Source organism: Crocodylus porosus, unplaced genomic scaffold (genome assembly GCF_001723895.1).
Source record: "Crocodylus porosus isolate Cpor-Errol unplaced genomic scaffold, CroPor_comp1, whole genome shotgun sequence".
Taxonomy (NCBI): Eukaryota; Metazoa; Chordata; order Crocodylia; family Crocodylidae; genus Crocodylus; species Crocodylus porosus.
Window position 1 is genome coordinate 58,771,688 of NW_017728909.1, and position 5,713 is coordinate 58,777,400.

The 5,713-nt window shown below is 47.2% G+C and overlaps 1 long non-coding RNA gene across 1 annotated transcript in view; it reads right to left on the reverse strand.

Annotated features, from left to right (window-relative positions):
- The window catches only part of LOC109308090, a 183,843-nt gene extending 178,403 nt beyond the window's left edge, over positions 1-5,440 (reverse strand). The window contains exons 1-2 of the long non-coding RNA XR_002100458.1: positions 5,359-5,440; positions 2,909-2,992 (exon numbers count right to left, since the gene is read on the reverse strand). This is a non-coding gene — a long non-coding RNA (uncharacterized LOC109308090). The remainder of the gene's footprint in view (positions 1-2,908; positions 2,993-5,358) is intronic.
- Positions 5,441-5,713: the final 273 nt, after the last annotated feature.

The window sequence follows — 5,713 nt, forward strand, 5'->3', positions numbered from 1 at the left end:
CGGCGCCGCCGCCGCCGCAGCCGCAGCGCCTCTGCCGCCGGCTAATGAGGGCAGGCAGCCCCGCGCCCAGCGCTGCACGGCGCCCTCCGACTCCCCCCCGCCTCTCATCCGTGTCTCCAAGCAAAGGAGGTGCGTGGCTTGGGCGGGGGGCGAAGGGAAAGGGGCACGGGGCAGCCGGCCGTCCCCCCGGCCGCTCTCTCTCGTGATCTAGCGTTCAAGCAGGACCAGGAGAAGGTGCAAGCCGGTGGAAAGGGACAGGCAGGGCTGGGGGGGATTTCAACAGTAGGGCGAGGCAGACAACATCTGGGCAACCTTTCCAAAGGGATCCGAGACTTCCCCGTCGCTCGGGGAAGGTGGGCTCCGGGAGACAAGCCGGCGGGGGGAAGAGCCGACTGCTTCCCAACGCGCCGGCCCCGCCAGTCGCCGGCTGCGTACAGTAAAAGCAGGCCCTCGCGATTAATTATACAGAAGGCTCTAGGACATGCAGCTCCCTCCCCCCATCTCTCTCCCTCTCCCTCTTTGTTAAGGGGGGGAGAGCAGTGGAAAGTTTCAGCCCTGTAGACCAACTCATTGCACTTCTGATTTCCGGGTGGCACTGCTGGATTTCTACCGCAGATGCACTGACACCAGCGTCTACTGGTGCTCCTGTTCGCTATAGACTGGGCCAAAAGAAAACACCCGCTTGGCAGACAAGTGCCTACTTTTGCAGCGGTTTCATCCCTTATATATGTGCACATCACGCTACGTTTCCTTTTCTTCTCTGGCACCGAAAATGATGGCCTAATACGTTGTGGCAAATCACTGCGCCGTATATCAGGACGGTCGTGGTTTCCATAAGGATGTGCAGCAGTGGTATGTGCCTGTGCAGAGCGGGGAATGGCAAGGATTAATTACAACCAATTTGGCGCCATGGGTTTCGGATGTATTTACCTGACGTACACTATTTCATAATAGCCAAGTCAAATTACCCAGCTCTGGTACTAGGGATATCGAAGCAAAAACGGATCAGCTGTATATTAAAAGGGGAGTGGCTGCAATGAAATAAAAATATTTTCTTGGTGAGGGTGGAAGACCAAATTAATGATTATAAAACTATAGTATTTACCCTCCAGATAAGTGTGTTAACCCAAACAATAAATCATTGTTTTGTTTTGGTGAGAAGTGCAGAATAGCACGAGTAGAGGGAGCTACGTATCACTACGTCGTTTTTTAATATTTAAATTATATCAGATTAAAATTCATTACGTTATATCTCTTTCATCATCTAAGCGTTTCCCTCATAATTTAACTTACTGTCTTTCTACTAAAAAAATCTGAACTTTGTTTAAAGTAAGTTGTAGAGTTTAGCTCATGTTAACATAACAGCAAGCGCACATAAGCACACACGGAAATGATAATGCATGAAAAACTTCTGGAAAACAATTGTCTGCATATTGTTTTATAATACACTATGATCTAAAAAACGCTTAATTTCAACAGTTTATCATTCCAATTTAGGAAATTGGCCTTGGAGTTTTTCTTTACAGCGTCCATAAAAAAAAATGCCCAGTGCTTACATTATCTGACTTTATACTCTGGACCATCAAGTGCATGATGTATACTTCTCCCTAGAGGAGTTCACATTCAAGTTTATCCTTCTCAAAAGCAGCAGCTATATATGCGGTAATGACAACAGACTACTTCTACACTACACTAAACTGTTCCCGGGCAAATCAGATGCAACTATGTTAGAAATGACCTCTAAGAGGTAAAAATGTGGGCTATTAATTAGGGAATAATAATCAAATGGAAAGCAGTAGGAATTGATTGAATGAAAGCAGGATTGGGCCCATTTGCTTTGATTCTGGTCAGAGTGGCTAATGGCAGGTGATTTAAAATAGGCTTCTAAAGCCAATTAATGATTACAAGTGGACAATGTAAAATTGACCTGCATTCGCCAATTAATAGTATTTACAAACGGTTTTTAGAAAACAAAATGCCACATTTAACCTTCTTTTAAAATACTTTGCTTGATTATTTTTTTCTGCTCAGTAATAATATTATTCATAATTGCAGTAAATATAATTAATCTTATCAACATTTCCCATATGGCTTACTATGAGTTCCCTCGGAAGCTATTTGGATGGAGACCCTCCAACCGGCTTTAACATTCTGCCTTATTTTTTTAATGGTGGTTTTTAAATTATTTCCTCTTATCTATGATTACTTTGTCTACGGAAAGGCTTCTCTGCTAATAGCAGGTTTCCAGTTGCAATCCGTGTTACAACTTGTGGACAACAGTCTCAATGATGACACCAGAACAAAAGTCGTATTGCCTAACAACTACTGGTCTTATTACATCATCGATTTTTGAGCAGAACTCCCTGCTGAGATCTAGGAGAAATTTCAGGTTTCCTTTTTTCTTTTTCTTTTCTTTTTTTAAGTGATACCACATTGACCTGTTCTCGATAAGATTAAATCGTGTCAACAAAAACCGATAAGAAAAATAATACAGATTCCTTTCATCTGCAATGATTAATGCAATTGAAACCACAACACAGTCCTGCGAGCCTCACCCCTGCAAAACTTCCTAAGATCTTTAATTGTTTTGCCCGAGGAAGGACTGAGTCCCTTAACTGTAAAATATCTAAAATTAGGACATACATTTGTGGGGTACCTGAGGAGGAAAAAAAATTAAAAGGTTTGAGCGTGATGCCATTGCAAAACAATGTACACTAAGCAATAAACCTGCACTTCTAAACACTTCTTTGTACGTCTTTGCCTTTTTAAAACCTGCACATATAGGGTCAGATGCTGGTCCAATTGAAGTCCAAAACAAATTCCTCCCGACTCAAACGGTAGCAGAAACTCCGTTATATTGTAATTGGCTTCCCTTCCCCCCGAAAAGTTTGGTGTCTTGGAGGCATACCTGCTAATCGGGGCATTCACTGGGCGCAATAATCACTCGGAATGTCAACATCCCAAAGGGCTGCCTGACATCTTAAGGATTTCTCTATAAATGAGAAGGAAATAAAGAATAAATACAAGGTAGTTGTGCAGGTGTAAAAAACCATTTGTTCCTACAAAACAGAAAAGCCACCAAGTCATCACGCCAATCCAAAAGCCTTAAAGAATTAAACGATTTTCTGAGTTTCCTCATTAGGACCCCATATTCGAGACAGTGCTGATTGCTAGATGAAAGGGAACAGATAAATGAACTGACCCCATTGCGATTTTTTGGAGGTGTTATTTCCCAGCCATATTTAAAAAACGAGGACCCCTTCCCCCAAACAGTAATGACAAGCGTAATTTTCCCACTGTTTGCCTCTATAGTTCACTTTTATTATTTTCCAAAATGAGCGTCCACCGAAATGATCTGAAATGGCAGAAAACAAGAAGGTGGAGTCTTAAAAGATGCTCAGCCGCCTTCAGGAGTCCTTGAACTTAACATTGAGGTCGGGCAGCGCCTGCAAAGTAGCTTGGGGGGGGGGGACGAGCCCACATTCAAATGGATATTTTGTACAGAAAATATTTCAGCTCAGCTCTCAGTAATGTGTGTAATAATGCCAGGCTGGAATGAGCCAGGGCTCTGGGCATATGCCCTGCCAGGGCAGCCGGCTTCCTCCTTGAGGCTTCTTTTGAGATGCTCTGCTTCTGCAGTGGGGAAAGAGGACCTGCTCGCCTCCCCTCCTCTTGGGACAGACCTCCCCAAGCAACACTGCACCCTCTCCTGTGCCAGCAAAAACTATCTGCTGGAAATCAGGTAAAATCCCTTAAGTAGGGAGAGGGAATCTCCTCCTTAATTCCCCTTGATAAGAGCCTGCCAAATGCATGACACGATGCCATTCGGAGCAGAGACCTGGGCAACAGAATACAAAGCCGCCACGTACCTGGGTCTGATCTGAATGCCTGGATCTGCAGGACAGATCTTCAGACAAGAGGATTAAATCAGTGAAACCAGTGCGGAGGCAGCACATAGGTGTGTATACGCGCACACACCCCTGCTGTAGGTGGCATTGTAACGGTGTGTACAGAGCTGGCTGTGACTACACAGCTAGCCGGTGGTTCGGCAGAGCTAGGGGAAACTTTATCCCCAAATTATCATAGTGACGAGGAGAAATGAGCCTTCTTGACTCTGTTCTGCTGCTTTCTGGTTCTGAGGACCTCTGCTTCGTTTAGCAGGTGCCCAGGGCCCGGAGAACCGTGCTTGACCTCTCTGCCCCGGGCGGGACAGAGCGAAATAGTTACCCACTGAGCCAGGGACCCTCACCCTTTACTAACTCCATTATAAACCTCCTTTCAGACGAGTGTGGGGCAAAAGTCACCAGATGCAGGTGATCATGACTTTTATCCCCAAATCCTGCCGTGCAGGGAGAGGCAGAGGTGTACCTGCCTCCTGAGGGGAGAGCTGCCTCGAGAAGGGGAGAAGAGCTCGCGTTTGGGGGAATAGGTTTGGCAAAACGGTCAATGCATCAGGGACATTAAATAGATCCTCTCCATGCCAGGGACACAGGCCTCTTTAAAACACCTACATGGTTTAAAATAAACAAACCAAGCAGTAAAAAGAGGAGCATTTCAAGGTCATGGCCATGTCCGTCTAAGGGGATTAGTACACACCCTTTGAAGGAAAAGCGCAATAGCCCAAACTTTTCCCTCCGAGGCTAAGCTGGGAATTTGGGCCACTTGAATATTGCCTGCTTCTTGCGGACCTGGTGATCGTTCCTGCCAAGGTCATCAGGCTCAGGCTCAGGCACTGCCGCAGCGAAGGGGTCTGGATGGAGGAAGCCGGATGGACCTCTGCAACTTTTATCCCAGACCATGACTTCCTGCTCCCCCCTTCACAGCCCGGAGGGTCCAGCTGCTCTGCCCTCGGATCGCCCAGAAAAAAAAGGCTTTTTGGACTTGGGCAGAGAGGCAGGCACGTCTCCGCCGACAGACAGACCTCGGGGACTCGGGACCAGGGCGAGAACATCACTAACACAAATGCAGTTCTGGACATCGCTGTGTGTCCCCCCCCCTTACCCCTTAAATGATCTCCTGTAATTACAGGAGGGATTAGAAATCTGAGCTTGGCCGCCCCGTTTGTAACATGTCTTTCCCCGTCACATCCCGAGGCAACCTGCATCCTTCCAGGCTCAAATCCATGCCCCTCATTTAGGTTGGCTTCTGTTTCACACCTAGTCGTACCTTCTCAGCTGTGGCTAGGAAAGCTGTAGCCCACAATCCCTAGCCCCGGACATCTGTGTGCTGGCTTGTGACCCGCAGAGAGCCAGAGGAAGGGCGTGCAAGCGCCCCTGAACCTGCACAGGGAGACGTGATGGCAACAGCAACTTAGCAAGCAAATACGCGAGAAAAAGTTAAAGAGTGATGGCACTGTACCTTGCCCCTGGGTAACTCAGATGCGCGCCTCCCATTTTGGACATGGTGAAGGGTTTTGGTGGGTGTTGTTTGTATTTGGGTTGGTTTGTCTATATAAGCCCTGCTCGTGTACTGTACAGAGAAACGCCCGTTGATGGACTACAGTGTTAATTAACGCAGTGCTAATTTGAGTAAGAGGAAATGGAGGTGGAACTAGGTGCAGCGGGACCGCGATGGGCCAGTGACCTCTAGTGGAGAATCGAGGACATGCAGGGCGCAGGAGCCGGCGGGCGAGCAGCAAGCAGGAGCCACTAGTGTCACCCCTACCCTCCTCTGGGACCTGTACCCCGGTACAAATGTGTGCGCAGCGATCCGG